Raw genomic sequence first — 18,078 nt, 5'->3', positions numbered from 1 at the left:
CTATACATGCTATAGATCACATAACTTATTAAATTAAAAAAACAATTATTTATTAGAGTATACAATTAAAAGTTATTTATATCAATATTGTCTATGCATCCAATGAAATGAAATGCTAACAATAGAATTACAAACTACAAATATTGACTTTTCTGATAATATTTATCAGTAATTTTGGTATTGTTTTATTAAACCGTAACACTTGGGATCTGTATGTATCTTTTATAGAAGGCACTCAAAACACTTCATAAATATTGAATATCATTTTGGGTACAAGCGACAAATGCAATACCAGCCCACCTCCACATGAGACCTTATAAAATATAGGCAGGCTCCTTGAACTCACTATGTCTTTTTGCATCTCAAATCTTTCATTAGGGATCATTTTCTCATGTCTAAATTGGATCCTTTAGAATTCTCTTTAAGTATCCATCTCTCAGTAAAGAAATGTTTTCGTTTGCCTGAAAATGACTTTATTTCCTGAAAGATAATTTTTCTGGCCATAAAATTCAATGTTGTGGTCTGAGTTGAAGTTTCTATTTTCACAGAAAGGATATTTATTTCATTCTAATTGTTACCTGGGTGTCAGCGCCACTTTTTAAAATTGGAGTATAGTTGATTCACAATACTATATTAGTTTAGGTGTGCAGCATAGTGATTCAATATTTTCACAGACTATACTCCATTAAAAGTGATTAGAAGATAATGCTTATAATTCCCTGTGCTATACCATATATCCTTGTTGCTTATCTATTTTATGCATAGTAGTTTTTATCTCTTAATCCCAAATCCCTAATTTGCCACTCCCACCTTCCCTCTCCCCTTTGCTAACCACTAGTTTGTTTTCTATATCTGTGACCTGTTTCTGTTTTACATTTACATTCGTTTGTATGATTTTTTTAGATTCCACATATCATACTGCTTGAGGGGTTTCAGACAAAAAAAAAAAACACCACGGCATGAATTCAGACCTCAAACTTGTCTGAGCACCAGCTGTAGTTATGAATTTTCAAGAAATACCCTCCTCTTCATTTAACCAACTCCAATGTCAAAAGACCCAATTTTATCATGACCCCTGTCCACATGGTGAATTATTCCTTATTTATGATTACACACATGTTGTTGTCCCTATTTATAACAATTATATAGTTCTTGCTATCTGCTAGGCATTCTAAGAACTTTATTTTATTTAATGTTTGATATATTTATATTTGTATAGCATTTTAAAAATGTTTATTTTATATTGGAATACAGTTGATTTACAATGTTGTGTTAGTTTCAGGTATACAGCAAAGTAAAACAGTTATACATATCCATATATCTATTCTTCCACAAATTCTCTTCCCATTTAGGTTATTACAGATTACTGAGTAGAGTTCCCTGTACTATACAGTAGGTCTGTGTTGATTATCTATTTTATATATAGTAGTGTGTATATGTTAATCCCAAACTCCCAATTTATTCCTCCCCCCTCTTTTCCCCTTTGGTAACCATAACTTTGTTTTCTAAGTCTGTGAGTCTGTTTATATTTTGTAAATAAGTTCATTTGTATCATTTTTTTAGATTCCACATATAAGTGATGTCATGTGATATTTGTCTTTCTCTGTCCACCTTACTTCACTTAGTATGATAATGTACACATCCATTCGTTGCTGCAAATGGCATTATTTCATTCTTTTTAATGGCTGAGTAAAATTCCTTTCTATATATGTACCACATCTTCTTTATCCATTAATCTGTTAATGGAAATTTAGGTTGCTTCCACGTCTTGGCTATTGTAAACAGTGCTGCTATAAACGTTGGGGTGCAGGTATCTTTTTAAACCATGGTTTTCTCCATATATATGGCCAGGAGTGTGATTACTGGATCATATGGTAACTCTATGTTTAATTTTTTAAGGAACCTCCATACTGTTCTGCATAGAGGCTGTACCAATTTATATTTTCACCAACAGTGTAGGAGGGTTCATGTTTCTCAACAGCCTCTCCAAGCAATTACTGTTTTTAGACTTTTTGATGATGGACATTGTGACTAGTGTGAAGTGATATCTCATTGTAGTTTTGATTTGCATTTCTCTAATAATATGCGATGTTGAGCATCTTTGCATGTGCCCCTTGACCATCTGTATGTCTTCTTTAGAGAAATGTCTATTTAGGTCTTCTGCCTATTTTTTGATTGGGTTCTTTGTTTTTTAGATATTGAGCTGCATGTGCTGTTTGTAAATTTTGGAGAATAATTCCTTGTCAGTCACATTGTTTGTGAATATTTTCTCCCATTCTGTGGGTTGTCTTTTCATTTTGTTTGTGGTTTCCTTTGCTGTGCAAAAGCTTTTGAATTTAATTAGGTCCCATTTGTTTATTTTTGTTTTTATTTCCATTACTCTAGGAGACAGATAAAAAAGATATTGCTGCGATTTATGTCAGAGAGTGTTCTGCCTATATTTTCCTCTAAGAGTTTTATAGTGTCTTGTTTTACTTTTAGGTCTTTAATCAATTTTGAGTTTATTTTCGTGTATGGTGTTAGAGAATGTTCTAATTTCATTCTTTTATATGTAGCTGTCCAGTTTTCCCACTACCATTTTTTGAAGAGACTGTCTCTTCTCCATTGTATTATTCTTGCCTCCTTTGCCATATATTAGTAGACCATAGGTGTGTGGATTTATTTCTGGGCTTTCTATCCTGTTCCATTGATCTATAAGTCTGTTTTTGTGCCAGTACCATACTGTTTTGATTAGTGTAGCTTTATAGTATAGTCTGAAGTCAGGGAGCCTGATTCTTCCAACTCCGTTTTTCTTTCTCAGGATTGCTTTGGCTATTTGGGGTCTTTTGGGTCTGCGTATAAATTTTAAGATTTTTTGTTCTAGTTCTGAGAAAAATGGCCTTGGTAATTTGATAGGGATTGCACTGAATCTGTAGATTCCCTGGGCAGTATGGTCATTTTGACCATATTGATTCTTCCGGTCCAAGAACATGGTATATCTTTCCATCTGTTTGTGTCACCATTGATTTTCTTCATCAGCATCTTATAGTTTTCAGAGTACAGGAGTTTTGCCTCCTTAGGTAGGTTTATTCCTAGGTATTTTTTTCTTTTTGTTGTGATGGTAAATGGTATTGTTCCTTGAATTTCTCTCTCTGATTTTTTGTTGTTAGTGTATGAAAATGCAACTGATTTCTCTGTATAAATTTTGTATCCTGTAATTCTACCAAATTCATTGATGAGCTCTAGTAGTTTTCTGGTAGCATCCTTAGGATTTTCTAAGTATAGTATGTTCCAAAACTATGTTCAGTAAAAGTGGGGAGAGTCAAAATCCTTGTCTTCTTTCTGATCTTAGAGGAAATGCTTTCAGCTTTTCACCATTGAGTATGATGTTACCTGTAGGTTTGTCATATATGGTCTTTATTATGTTGAGATTTGTTCCCTCTATGCCCACTTTCTGGAGAGTTTTTATTATAAATGGGTGTTGAATTTTGTCAAAAGCTTTTTCTGCAACTGTTGAGATGATCATATGGTTTTTATTCTTCAGTTTGTTAATGTGGTGTATCACACTGATTGATTTGTGGATATTGAAGAATCCTTGCATCACTGGGATAAATCCCACTTGATCATGGTGTATGATCCTTTTAATGTATTGTTAGATTCGGTTTGCTAGTATTTTGTTGAGAAATTGTGCATTTATGTTCATCAGTAATATTGGTCAGTAATCTTTTTTTGTGGTGTCTTTGGTTTTGGCATCAGGGTGATGCTGGCATCATAGAATGAGTTTGGGAGTATTCCTTCCTCTGCAATTTTTTGGAAGAATTTCAGAAGGACAGGTGTTAACTCTTCACTAAACGTTTTATAGAATTCACCTGTGAAGCCATCTGGTTCTGGACTTTTTGGGAGTTTTAAAATCACAGTTTCAATTTCAGTACTTGTGATTGGTCTGTTCATATTTTCTATATCTTCCTGTTTCAGTGTTGGGAGATTGTACCTTTCTACGAATTAGCCCATTTCTTCCAGGTTGTCCATTTTATTGGCATATAGTTGCTTGTAATAATCTCTTATGATCCTTTGTATTTCTGTGATATCCGTTGTAAGGTCTCCTTTTTTATTTCTAATTTTATTGATTTGAGTCCTCTCCCATTTTTTCTTGATGAGTCTGGCTAAAGGTTTATCAATTTTATTTATCTTCTCAAAGAACCACCTTTTAGTTTCATTGATCTTTTCTATTGATTTCTTGGATTCTATGCCATTTTTATTTCTGCTTTGATCTTTATGATTTCTTTCCTTCTGCTAACTTTGGGTTTTGTTTGTTCTTTTTTCTCTAGTTGCTTTATTGTAAGCTTACATTGTTTATTTGTCATTTTTCTTGTTTCTTGAGGTAAGATTGTATTGGTATGAACTTCCCTCTTAGAACTGCTTTTGCTGTGTCCCATAGGTTTTGCATCATCATGCTTTTGTTTTCATTTCTCTCTAGGTATATTTTTAAATTTCCTCTTTGATTTCTTCAGTGATCCATTGGGTGTTGAGTAGAATATTGCTTAGCCTCCATGTCTTTTTGTATTTTACAGTTTTTTTTTCTTGTACTCGACTTCTAATCTCATAGCATTTTGGTCAGAAAGTTGTTTGATATGATTTCAATTTTTAAAAATTTACCAAGGCTTGCTTTGTGTCCCAGCATGTGATCTCTCCTGGAGAATGTTCTGTGTGGACTTGAAAAGAATGTGTATTCTGCTGCTTTCGGATGTAATGCTCTATAAATACCAGTTAAGTGCATCTGTAGTCTAATATGTCATTTAAGGCCTTTGTTTCCATATTGGTTTTGTATCTGGGTGATCTATTGATGAAAGTGAGGTGTTAAATTCCCTCACTATTATTGTGTTACTGTCAATTTCTCCTTTTATAGCTGTTAGCATTTGCCTTATATATTGAGGTACTCTTATGTTGGCTGCAAAGATATTTACAATTGTTATATCTTCTTCTTAGACCGATCTCTCTTTTTTTTAATTTTTATTTATTTTTTAAACATCTTTATTGGAGTATAATTGCTTTACAATGGTGTGTTAGTTTCTGCTTTATAACAAAGTGAATCAGTTATACATATACATATGTACCCATATCTCTTCCCTCTTGTGTCGCCCTCCCTCCCACCCTCCCTATCCCACCCCTCTAGGTGGTCACAAAGCAACGAGCTGATCTCCCTGTGCTATGTGACTGCTTCCCACTAGCTATCTATTTTACATTTGGTAGTGTATATATGTCCATGACACTCTCTCACTTTGTCCCAGCTTACCCTTCCCCCTCCCCGTGTCCTCAAGTCCATTCTCTAGTAGGTCTGTGTCTTTATTCCCATCTTGCCCCTAGGTTCTTCATGACTTTTTTTTTTTTTTTTAGATTCCATATATATGTGTTAGCATACGGTATTTGTTTTTCTCTTTCTGACTTACTTCACTCTGTATGACAGACTCTAACTCCATCCACCTCACTACAAATAACTCAATTTCGTTTCTTTTTATGGCTGAGTAATATTCCATTGTATATATGTGCCACATCTTCTTTATTCATTCATCTGTTGATGGACACTTAGGTTGCTTCCATGTCCGGGCTATTGTAAATAGAGCTGCAATGAACATTTTGGTACATGACTGTTTTTGAATTATGGTTTTCTCAGGGTATATGCCCAGTAGTGGGATTGCTGGGTCATATGATAGTTCTATTTTTAGTTTTTTAAGGAACCTCCATACTGTTCTCCATAGTGGCTGTATCAATTTACATTCCCACCAACAGTGCAAGAGTGTTCCCTTTTCTCCACACCCTCTCCAACATTTATTGTTTGTAGATTTTTTGATGATGGCCATTCTGACGGGTGTGAGATGATATCTCATTGTAGTTTTGATTTGCATTTCTCTAATGTTTAATGATGTTGAGCATTCTTTCATGTGTTTGTTGGCAATCTGTATATCTTCTTTGGAGAAATGTCTATTTAGGTCTTCTGCCCATTTTTGGATTGGGTTGTTTGTTTTTTTGATATTGAGCTGCATGAGCTGCTTGTAAATTTTGGAGATTAATCCTTTGTCAGTTGCTTCATTTGCAAATATTTTCTCCCATTCTGAGGGTTGTTGGACTGATCTCTTGATCATTATGTAGGGTCCTTCTTTGTCTCTTGTAATAGTCTTTATTTTAAAGTCTATTTTGTGTGATATGAAAATTGCTACTCCAGCTTTCTTTTGATTTCCATTTGCATGGAATATCCTTTTCCATCCCCTCACTTTCAGTCTGTATATGTCCCTAGGTCTGAAGTGGGTCTCTTGTAGACAGCATTTATATGTGTCTTGTTATTGTATTCATTCAACCAGTCTATGTCTTTAGGTTAGAATATGTAATCTGTTTAATTTTAAGGTAATTATTGATATGTATGTCCTTATTGCAATTTTGTTAATTGATTTGGATTTGTTTTTGTAAGTCCTTTTTCTTCCCTTCCTCTTTTGTTCTCTTCTCTTGTGATTTGATGACTAACTTTAGGGCTGTGTTTGGATTCCCTTTTCTTTTTTTGTGTGTGTATTTATTGTAAATTTTCGGTTTGCAGTTACCATGAGGTTTTGATATAGCAGTCTATATATAAACAATATTTTTTTAAATTGATGGTCTTTTAATTTCAGATGCATTTCTAATATCCTGCATTTGTACTCTCCTTTTCTCATGATTTCTGGTTTTGATATCATATTTGTGTGTGGATGATTTCCTACATTTAGTATATTTTTGCCTTTTTCAGTGAGCTTTCCCATTTGTAATTTCCTTGTTTCTAGTTGTGGGCTTTACTTTTTCTGCCTAGAGAAGTTCCTTTAGCATTTGTTGCAAAGCTGGTCTGGTGGTGCTGAATTCTCTTAGCCTTGCTTGAGTGCAGTGTTTTTGATTTCTCCATCAAATCTGAATGAGAGCCTTGCTGGGTAGAATCTTCTTGGTTGTAGTTTTTTCCCTTTCATCACTTTAAATATATCATGCCACTCCCTTCTGTACTGCAGAGTTTCTACTGAAAAATCAGCTGATAACCTTATGGGAATTCCCCTGTATGTTATTTGTTGCTTTTCCCTTGCTGCTTTTAATATTTTCTGTTTGTCTTTAATATTTGATTAATAAATGTCTTGGCAAGTTCCTCCTTGACTTTATCCTGTATGGGGCTCTCTGCACTTCCTGGACTTGTGTGACTGTTTCCTTTCCCATGTTAGGGAAGTTTTTGCTTATTATCTCTTCAAGTATTTTCTCAATCCCTTTCTTTCTCTTCTCCTTCTGGAACCCCTATTAATGTGGATGTTGTTGTATTTAATGTTATCTCAGAAGCCTCTTAGACTGTCCTCATTTCTTTCCATTCTTTTTTCTTTATTCTGTTCTGTAGCAGTGATTTCCACCATTCTGTCTTCCAGCTCACTCATCCGTTCTTCTGCCTGATTTATTCTGCTATTGATTTCTTCTAGTGTATTTTTCATTTCAGTTATTGTATTGTTTATCTCTTTCTGTTTGTTCTTAGACTTTCTAGCTCTTGGTTAAACATTTCTTGTATCTTCTCGGTCTGTGCCTCCATTCTTTTTCTGAAATCTTGGATCATCTTTACTATCATTACTCTGAATTCTTTTTCAGGTAGATTGCCTATCTCCACTTCACTTAGTTGTTCTTCTGAGGTTTTATCTTGTTCCTTCATCTGGGACATACTCCTCTGCCATCTCTTCTTGCCTACCTTTCGGTGATTGTGGTTTGCATTTCACAGCCTGCAGGGTTGTAGTTCTTCCTGCTTCTGCTGTCTGCCCCATGATGGATGAGGCTGGGTTAAGAGGCTTGTGCAGGCTTCCTGGTGGAAGGGACTGGTTCCTGCCCACTGTTGGGTGGAACTGGGTCTTGTCACTCTTTTGGGCAGGGCCGTGTCAAGGCGTGTGTCTAGTGGGTAGCTGTGGGCTCAGGAATAGTTTAGGCAGCCTGTCTGCTGATGGATGGTGCTATGTTCCCACCCTGTTTGTTGTTTGGCCTGAGGTGTCCCAGCACTGGAGCTTACAGGTTGTTGGGTGGGGCCAGGACTTGGTGAGAAAATGGCAGCCTCCAGGAGGGCTGATGCCAATGAGTACTCCCCAGAACTACTGCCACCAGTGTGTTTGTCCCCACAGTGCACCATAACTGCCCCCCACCTCTGCAGGAGACCCTCCAATACCAACAGTAGGTCTGGCCCATGCTCCTATGAGGTCAGTGCTTTTTCCCCTGGGTTCTAGTCATATGAATCCTTGTGTGCACCCTCCAAGAGTGGAATATCATTTCCCCCAGTCCTGTGGAATTCCTGCAATCAAACCCTGCTGACCTTCAAATCCAGATGCTCTGGGGGCTCCTCCTACCACTGCCAAACCCCCAGGTTGGGGAGCCTGATGTGGGGCTCAGAACTTCACTCCTGTGGGATGAAATAATATAATTATTTTCCAGTTTGTCGGTCCCCCACCCAACAGGTAATGGATTTGATTTATTGTGATTGTACCCCTCCTACCATTTCATTGTGGCTTCTTCTTTGTCTTTGGATGTTGAGTATCATTTTGTTAGGTTCTGGTGTTTTTAGTTGATGGTTGTTCAGCAGTTAGTTGTGATTTTGGTGTGCTCATAAGAAGAGTTGAGCTTATGTCCCTGTACTCTGCCATCTTGTTTCCACTCCCCGTCTCTAAGATCTTTATATATCTTAACTAATTTAATGCTCTGAACAACCATATGAGATAGTTACATTATTATCCTTATTTTACAGATAAAGAAACTGATCAACAGGGAGGAAAAGTGCCTTCTTCAAGGTCATTGGAAGAGCTGGGATTTAAACCCAGGCAGTTTGGACCCAGAATCTATGCTCTTAACTGCTAGGCTATAATGCTTCTGGGATTCATTCCAGTGAATGTGTATCATTCTCACTGTTGGAGTTCTCCTATTAGGATCATTTCTATTAGAATTTTCCTATTAGACTCATTAGCCTAGATGGTCTCTAGGTTTTATCTTCTGCCCCTGCATCTAGCTGGTTTGGGTATATGCTTAACTTCTAGGATTTCTGCTTTCACTTCATTTGTGAACTGTGAAGAGCTAAAAATGTCATCTTGGCAACACATTAATTTTTTAAAATTCAGCTTGTTAGTTATTTAAACCAAAAACATTGTTTGAGTCAATTAATGTACTATATTGTCAGAAGTAGAAGTCATCTCCTCAGTCAATAATTCTTGATACTTTCTAATCCTACCATCCCAATTTCTGGCCCAGGTGTCTTCTGACTTCCAAACTTGTCACTGACATTTTCAGTATTTTATACTTTATTAAGATGTATCAGAACCTCGTTTTCAATAAAACAATTTAATTAAACAAAGAAGCCAATAACTGCATTATGTTGAATTACGATACTCATACTAATTTTTTCAAAAATAGAAATTAATCCTTGGTGTCAGCTCCTTATTTATTTTGGAGGTAACAAATTTACTCCTTCAGAGATAAAGGGTCTTGGTAAAAAACATAACCAGCCACATATCTTATTTAGAATATCTGATTTCCCTAGAACTTCATCTTTAAGAAGCCAACATCTGAGAAATATTTAGAAAGTAGAATTAAGACAACTTGATAACCCATTAGATCTGATGAATGAAGGAAAAGCAAGAATCTGGCATGCTTTAATTTGATTTGGGTTAATATGAACTCTTTCATAATTGTGGAACTATTAGACTTTTTGTCAGGTTTTTCTGTTTAATATTGTTCTTGACATCTTTGTGCCTAAATACTGGTTCTGTATTTTAGGTTCTTTGCTTTAAAAAGAGTCCCAGAAGTAGAATCACCAGTTCAAATTGTTTAACATGATATCCACATTGCTCCTGGCCATATCTGGGCATGAAAGATGGAGTCACATAAACTATTTGGAAGGATTTGGCAGAGGGATGCTTGCTTTCATGAGCTGCTATTAGATATGTGTTCCCTCCCTTATGACTTGCCTACATTTACAGGAAACCCCAGGAGTGTTTATTGGTTCTCTAAGCATGTCCTCCCAAGTTCCATAAACTTCCAAGAGCAGTTGCATGGGAGCTATTGAAATGGCCCTAAACCACTACCACTGATGTCAGTGCCTGAGAATATTTTGCAATATTCAGTATTCTGATCCAGAAAAGTGAAATTCTCTACTCACTGAGATCTTCTACTTAGGACAGAAATAGGTGGTTTTTCTTCATACTGATTCCACATGTTTCTTGTTCAGGATTAGTCTTAGTTGTTGTTTTTTTTACAGATTATATAAATGGAATCTATTTTTCTGTTATTGTGATTGTATTCCCATTGATTGTTACTGGAAAACAGAATATATAATAGTGAAAACAATGATACCATATACATGATATTTCTGATACACTGACAAATATATATGTACTAGTAGTGTCTTGGGAAAATGTTCGGTGCTTTCCTTTACTCTTACACTCATGCTTCTGTGACCAGATGTGTGGGTTTTTCCCCACACTGACCAGTTAGTTCTCTGACACCAGTCAGCTGTCCTACAATTCAATTCAATTCTGATACTATCTACCTGTGGTTAGCACAGACCCCAAAGTTTAAGAGCTCAGTCCCACAAGACTGCCCTCCACCCCAACTTCAGATATCAATCACAATCCAGGTTGTCACCTGTGCCTCTGACCAACCATCTATAAATCAGGGTTTCCCATGACCCCCTCCTTGGATTTGATAATTTGCTAGAGCAGTTCACAGAACTCAGGAAAACATTTTGCTTACTAGATTACTTGTTTATTATAAAAGAATACAACTCAGGAATGGGCAGATGAAATAAATGCATTGGGCAAAGCATGTGGGAAGTGGCACAGAGCTTCCATGCCCTTCTGGAGGCCACCCGCAGGCATCTCCACAAGTTTAGTTAGCTTGAAGCTCTCTAAACCTCATACTTTAGGAATTTTTATGGAGATTGCATCATGTAGGCATGATCAATTAACTCATTTTCCAGCCCCTCTCTCTTCTCCAGAGGATTGGGTAGGTAGGGCTGAAAGTTACAAGCTTCTAATCATGGTTTGGTCTAATGACCATCCCTCATCCAGGAGCCCACCAAGCGTTGACACTCTTATGAGTCAGGAAATTGTAAGAGATTTAGGAGCTCTGTATCAGAGACTCTTATCGCTCAAGAAATTACAGTCGTCCTCCCTTATCTGTGGTTTCACTTTTCATGGTTTCAGTGACCCACATTAAACTGTGGTCCAAAAATACTACATGGAAAGTTCCAGAAATAAAGAATTCATAAGTTTTTAACTGCACACCTTTCTGAGTAGCATTATGAAATCTCGTGCCTTTCTGCTCTGTCCCAGCCAGGACATGAATCATACCCCTGTCAAGCTTGTCCATGCTGTATACACTACCAGCCCATTAGTATAGGAAAAATCATAGTACAGTTGACCCTTGAACAATGCAGGGACTAGGGGCATGGACCCCACACAGTAAAAAAATCTGCATCAGCCTTGCATATCTGCAATACCAAATCCATGGATTCAACCAATCAACTGCAGATTTTGTAGTACTATAATACATATTTATTGAAAACTAAGTCTTGTATAAGTCGACCACCACAGTTCAAGCCCGTATTGTTCAAGGGTCAACTGTATATTTAGGGTTCAGTACTATCTGGGGTTTCAGGCATCCACTGGAATTCCTGGAACTTATTCCCCATGGAAAGTGTTTAAGAGCCTTATATCAGTAATTGGGGTCAAAAACAAAATTTTCGTAGAAACATGGTGGCAGACCAATATATATAATGTACGTATCACATATACTATGTATTTGTTATTTCACAAGTATTTATTACACACACACACACACTCATTTTCACGATGTTGTTTCTCTAACTCAAAAAGTGTACATACCCATTTAAATAAAAAAATCTTTCAATATTATCAATCTTTTCCTGCATTATTTTATTATAACATTTAAAAATATGTTCAAACAAGAGGAAATATAACTTCCTTACCTATATAACATATAATACACTGTGAAACCAAATCAAACATATAAATTAAACATGCACAATATTACAAGACTCATAAAACTCCAAGTAACTACCTTAATGGGATGGATACTATCATTTGCTGTATTTGCTTGCTTTATGTTTGACTGGCCAATTTTATTCATTTGATTCTAAGCATAATGGTTTATCATTTGAGTCACTGTAATTATCATTATTTTTCTTTTTAACAATTGACTCTTTTTATCTCCAATGTGCTATTTTGATTAAATAGTCAGTTTAATGTTATTTCAGTGAAATACTGAATAAACAACATTGTTTAATTAAAAGACTTTCATTCATATTTAATAATGCAGTTACTGCTAATTACCTTTTTCACCGCACTGTGATGTATTTCACCTTTTACTTCACCCAAGAAATGAATAGTCATCAGTATTTTCTCTCGATTGCCTATAACAATTAAAATATCCCCTCACTGTGGAAAAGTCTTTTAACTGTAAATTAGCACTGTAACAGAGGAACACATTCTAACTAGTAATTATGAAAATAATTAATCATGAATAAAACAATGGGAGAGGATTATTGTAGGGTTTCTACATTGAACATTCAAACCTAATGGCCTCCAGAGTGCTTAACATATCAAATTAACTTCCATTGTTATTCCTTCTCTGATCTGTGGGTTACATGAAATTATATTGCTTTTCCCCCAAACATTTAAGGTTTTCTAGCTATTTTTATTGATTTGTACTTAAATTAGAGACCATCATGCTCTGTATGATTTCAATCCATTGGAAATTTATTTAGATTTTTAAAATATTTTTATTTTATTTTGGAGTATAATTGATTAACAATGTTGTGTTAGTTTCAGGTGTACACAGAGTGATTCAGTTTTACATATACATGTATCTATTCTTTTTCAAATTCTTTTCCCATTTAGGTTATTACAGAGTATTGAGCAGAGTTCCCTGTGCTATACAGTAGGTTCTTGATGGTTATCTATTTTAAATATAGCAGTGTCCTGGCTTATGGTGAACTTTAGAAAATGTTTCCTGTGCATGAGAATGAAAACAGTGAGCATTCTGCAGTTGTGAGCTGCAATGATTTGTGTATATCAGTGAAGTCAAGATGTTACTCATTCTTTTCCAATCTTTCACATACTTACTGGGTTTTGGTCTACTTTTCTATCAGATGGTTATTAAGGGTGGGGTTTGTCTATTTCTTTTTTTAGTTACATTTTTACTTTATATATTTATGTATATATATTGAAGTTTTGTTATTAGGTGATCTATCAGTCATCTGTTGTTGCACAATAAGCATCCACAAAATCTTAGTGGCATACAGCAGTAACTACTTAGTTAGTTCTCACTCATGGGCATACAGATCAGCTGAGGTTACACAGCTGCAGATTGGCTGGACTTGGTTCCTGGCTGTAATCTATTCCAAATGTCTCATTCTGGGGCATAGGCTGAAGGGGCAGTGCCTTCCTGGGGCTATTAGTTTCATCATGGAGGTTAGAAACTCTCAGAAAGACAAATGGAAATATGCATTCCCTCTTAAAGCCCATGCTCAGAGCTGGCAATCTGGCACTTCTATTTACATTCCATTGGACAAAGCAATTCATTCCCATGGACAAGCCCAACTTCAATGGGATAGAGAACTGTATTTCTCTATGGAGGTGGTGAGGAAGGGTTAAGTAGTAGATATTTGCTGAACAGTGATCTAATCCACATGTGCTTACAATTAGCAATTTTATATGATCTTATTGGATTGACTCTTCTATCATTTTTAAATGTGTCTTATTATCTCCAGTAAATTTTTTTTGCTTTAATTCTACTTTGATATTAATATAGTTTCACCAACTTCCTTTAGGTTAGTGTTGCTTGATATATCATTTTCCATCCTTTTAATGTCATCCTAAGTGTCTTTATATTTCAAACATGTCCCTTATAAGTAGCATATACTGGAGTTTTGTTTTTTAATCCAATATGATCATCTTTACCTTTTAATTGGAGTGTTCAGTAGATTTACACTTAATATAATTATTCATACATTCTGGTTTAAGTTGACTATCTGACTGTTTTCTTTAAGTCCCATATGTTCTATGCTCCTTTTTCTATCCTTTTATTTCCTTCCTTTCAATTTACTAAGAATTTTTATTATTCTGTTTTTCCCCTTTACTAACTTGTTAGATATAAATTTTTTCCACTATTTTTAGGAGTGGCTCTAGAAATAACATGTGTTCTTGTTTTATTAAAGTCTAATGTAGAGTAGTACTTTTGTTACTTTCTAAATAGCAGAAGGACCCTAGAACCTTTTAACTGAATTTTTTTTTTTTTGCCTTTTATTCTATGGCTAGCATATATTTTGATTATATATATTATTTATAAACAGTTGAACCTTGAACAACACGGGTTTGAACTGTGTGGGTCCACTTATACATGGATTTTTTTCAATAGGAAATTCTACAGTACTAAGCGATCTGTAGTTGGTTGATCCAGGGATGTGGGACAGCAGATGTGGAGGAACCCAACTGCATATATGTAGGGCTGATTGTAAGTAATATGTGGATTTTCCACTCCACGGAGGGTCAGTGCCCCAACTCTCTCTTGGTTCAAGCTCAACTGTGTATATACACACACACACACACACACACACACACACACACACACACACACACACACACATACATATGTATATAACTTCAGTATGTAGGTACGTATATAACTATATATATATACGTATATATAATATCACAAGATATTGTTGTTATTTTATTATTACTGTTGTTATTTCATGCAGTCAGTATTCTTTCAGATTTACCCATGTATTTATCTTTTCTTTTTTTATTGAAGTATAGTTGATTTTCAATGTTGTATTAGTTTCAAGTGTACAGCAAACTAATTCAGTTATTTATATATATGTATAGATATTCCTTTTTAGATTCTTTTCCATTTTATAGGTTATTACAAGATATTGAGTACAGATCCATGTGCTATACAGTAGGTCCTTGTTGCTTACTTATTTTAGATATAGAAGTATGTGCATGTTAATCTCAAACTCCTAATTTATCCCTCCCTGCACCACTCTCCCCACTATCCCCTCTGGTAACCATAAGTTTGTTTTCTATGTCTGTGAGTCTTTTCCTGTTTTGTAAATTAGTTCATTTTCATCATATTTTAGATTCCACATACAAGTGATGTCATATGATATTTGTCGTCCTCTAACTTACATCCCTTAAAATGATACTCTCTAGGTCTATCCATGTTGCTGCAAATGGCATTGTTTCACAAGTCCAGGAAGCACAGAGAGCCCCATACAGGATAAATCCAAGGAGAAACACACCAAAACACATATTAATCGAACTATCAAAAATTAAATACAAAGAAAAAATATTAAAAGCAGCAAGGGAAAAACAACAAATAACACACAAGGGAATCCCCATAAGGTTAACAGCTGATCTTTCAGCAGAAACTCTGCAAGCCAGAAGGGAGTGGCAGGACATATTTAAAGTGATGAAGGAGAAAAACCTACAACCAAGATTACTCTACCCAGCAAGGATCTCACTCAGATTTGACAGAGAAATTAAAACCTTTACAGACAAGCAAAAGCTAAAAGAATTCAGCACCACCAAACAGCTTTACAGCAAATGCTAAAGGAACTTCTCTAGGCGGGAAACACAAGAGAAGGAAAAGACCTACAATAACAAACCCAAAACAATTCAGAAAATGGTAATAGGAACATACATATAGATAATTACCTTAAATGTAAATGGATTAAATGCTCCAACCAAAAGACATGGACTGGCTGAATGGATACAAAAACAAGACCCGTATATATGCTGTCTACAAGAGACCCACTTCAGACTTAGGGACACATACAGACTGAAAGTGAGGGGATGGAAAAAGATATTCCATGCAAATGGAAATCAAAAGAAAGCTGGAGTAGCAATTCTCATATCAGAAAAAATAGACTTTAAAACAAAGACTATTACAAGAGACAAAGAAGGACACTATATAATGATCAAGGGATCGATCCAAGAGGAAGGTATAACAATTGTAAATATCTATGCACCCAACATAGGAGCACCTCAATACATAAGGCAAATACTAACAGCCATAAAAGGGGAAATCAACAGCAACACAATCATAGTAGGGGACTTTAACACCCCACTTTCACCAATGGACAGATCATCCAAAATGAAAATAAATAAGGAAACACAAGCTTTAAATGATACATTAAACAAGATGGATTTCATTGATATTTATAGGACATTCCATCCAAAAACAAAAGAATACACATTCTTCTCAAGTGCTCATGGAACATTCTCCAGGATAGATCATATCTTGGGTCACAAATCAAGCCTTGATAAATTTCAGAAAATTGAAATCGTATCAAGTATCTTTTCTGACCACAATGCTATGAGACTAGATATCAATTACAGGAAAAAATCTGTAAAAAATACAAACACATGGAGGCTAAACAATACACTATTTAATAACCAAGAGATCACTGAAGAAATCAAAGAGGAAATCAAAAAATACCTAGAAACAAATGACAATGAAAACACGACGACCCAAAACCTATGGGATGCAGCAAAAGCAGTTCTAAGAGGGAAGTTTATAGCAATACAATCCTACCTTAAGAAACAAGAAACATCTCAAATAAACAACCTAACCTTACACCTAAAGCAATTAAGGAAAGAAGAACATAAAAACCCCCCAAAGTTAGCAGAAGGAAAGAAATCATAAAGATCAGATCAGAAATAAATGAAAAAGAAATGACAGAAACAATAGCAAAGATCAATAAAACTAAAAGCTGGTTCTTTGAGAAGATAAACAAAATTGATAAACCATTAGCCAGACTCATCAAGAAAAAAAGGAAGACTCAAATCAATAGAATTAGAAATGAAAAAGGAGAAGTAACAACTGACACTGCAGAAATACAAACGATCATGAGAGATTACTACAGGCAACTCTATGCCAATAAAATGGACAACCTGGAAGAAATGGGCATTGTTTCATTCTTTTTTATGACTGAGTAATATTCCATTGTATATACATATATACACCACATCTTCTGTATCCATTCATCTGTCAGTGGACATTTAGGTTGCTTCCACATCTTGGCTATTGTAAATAGTGCTGCTATGAACACAGGGATGCACGTATCATTTTGAATTAGAGTTTTCTCCAGATATGTGCCCAGGAGTGGGATTGCAGGATCATATGGTAACTCTAATTTTAGTTTTTTGAGGAACGTCCATACTGTTCTCTGTAGTGGCTGCACCAATTTACATTCCTACCAGCAGTGTAGGATGGTTCCTTATTCTCCACACCCTTTCCACTATTTATTATTGGTAGACTTTTTAAAGATGGCCATTCTGACTGGTGTGAGGTGATACCTCATTGTAGTTTTGATTTGCATTTCTCTAATAATTAGCAATATTGAGCATCTTTTCATGTGCCTGTTTGCCATCTGTATGTCTTCTTTGGAGAAATGTCTGTTTAGGTCTTCTGGCCATCTTTAGATTAGGTTGTTTTGTTTGTGATATTAAGCTATATGGGCTGTTTGGATAGTTTGGAAATTAATCCCTTGTCGGTCACATCATTTGCAACCATTTTCTCCTAATTTGTAGGTTGCCTTTTCATTTTGTTTACAGTTTCTTTGCTGTACAAAAGCTTTTAAGTTTAATTAGGTCCCATTTGTTTATTTTTGTTTTTATTTCCATTACTCTAAGAGACAGAGCCAAAAAAATATTGCTACAATTTATGTCAAAGAGTGTTCTGCCTATGTTTTCCTCTAGGAGCTTTATAATATCTGGTCTTATATTTAGATCTTTAATCAATTTTTAGTTTATTTTTGTATATGGTGTTAGAGAATGTTCTAATTTCATTCTTTTACATATCCAGTTTTGCCAGCACCACTTATTAAAGAGACTGTCTTTTTCCCATTGTATATTCTTGCCTCCTTTGTTGTAGATTAATTGACCATAAGTGTGTGGGTTTATTTCTGGGCTTTCCATCATGTTCCACTGATTTATATGTCTGTATTTGTGCCAGGACCATACTGTTTTGATTACTGTAGCTTTGTAGTATAGTCTG

General features: G+C 35.3%; 1 protein-coding gene across 1 annotated transcript in view; it reads left to right on the top strand.

Annotated features, from left to right (window-relative positions):
- Window positions 1–5,494: 5,494 nt before the first annotated feature.
- The window catches only part of LOC309610085 (olfactory receptor 8S1-like), a 39,267-nt gene continuing 26,683 nt past the window's right edge, over window positions 5,495–18,078 (top strand). The window contains exon 1 of the mRNA XM_082352542.1: window positions 5,495–5,550. The gene's annotated coding sequence lies outside the window, so the exon portion shown is untranslated. The remainder of the gene's footprint in view (window positions 5,551–18,078) is intronic.

The sequence above is a fragment of the Balaenoptera borealis genome (assembly GCF_965194805.1).
Source record: "Balaenoptera borealis genome assembly, chromosome: 13".
Lineage (NCBI taxonomy): Eukaryota > Metazoa > Chordata > Mammalia > Artiodactyla > Balaenopteridae > Balaenoptera > Balaenoptera borealis.
The sequence above is the reverse complement of the archived record's forward strand: the minus strand, read 5'-3'. Positions and strand labels throughout refer to the sequence as shown.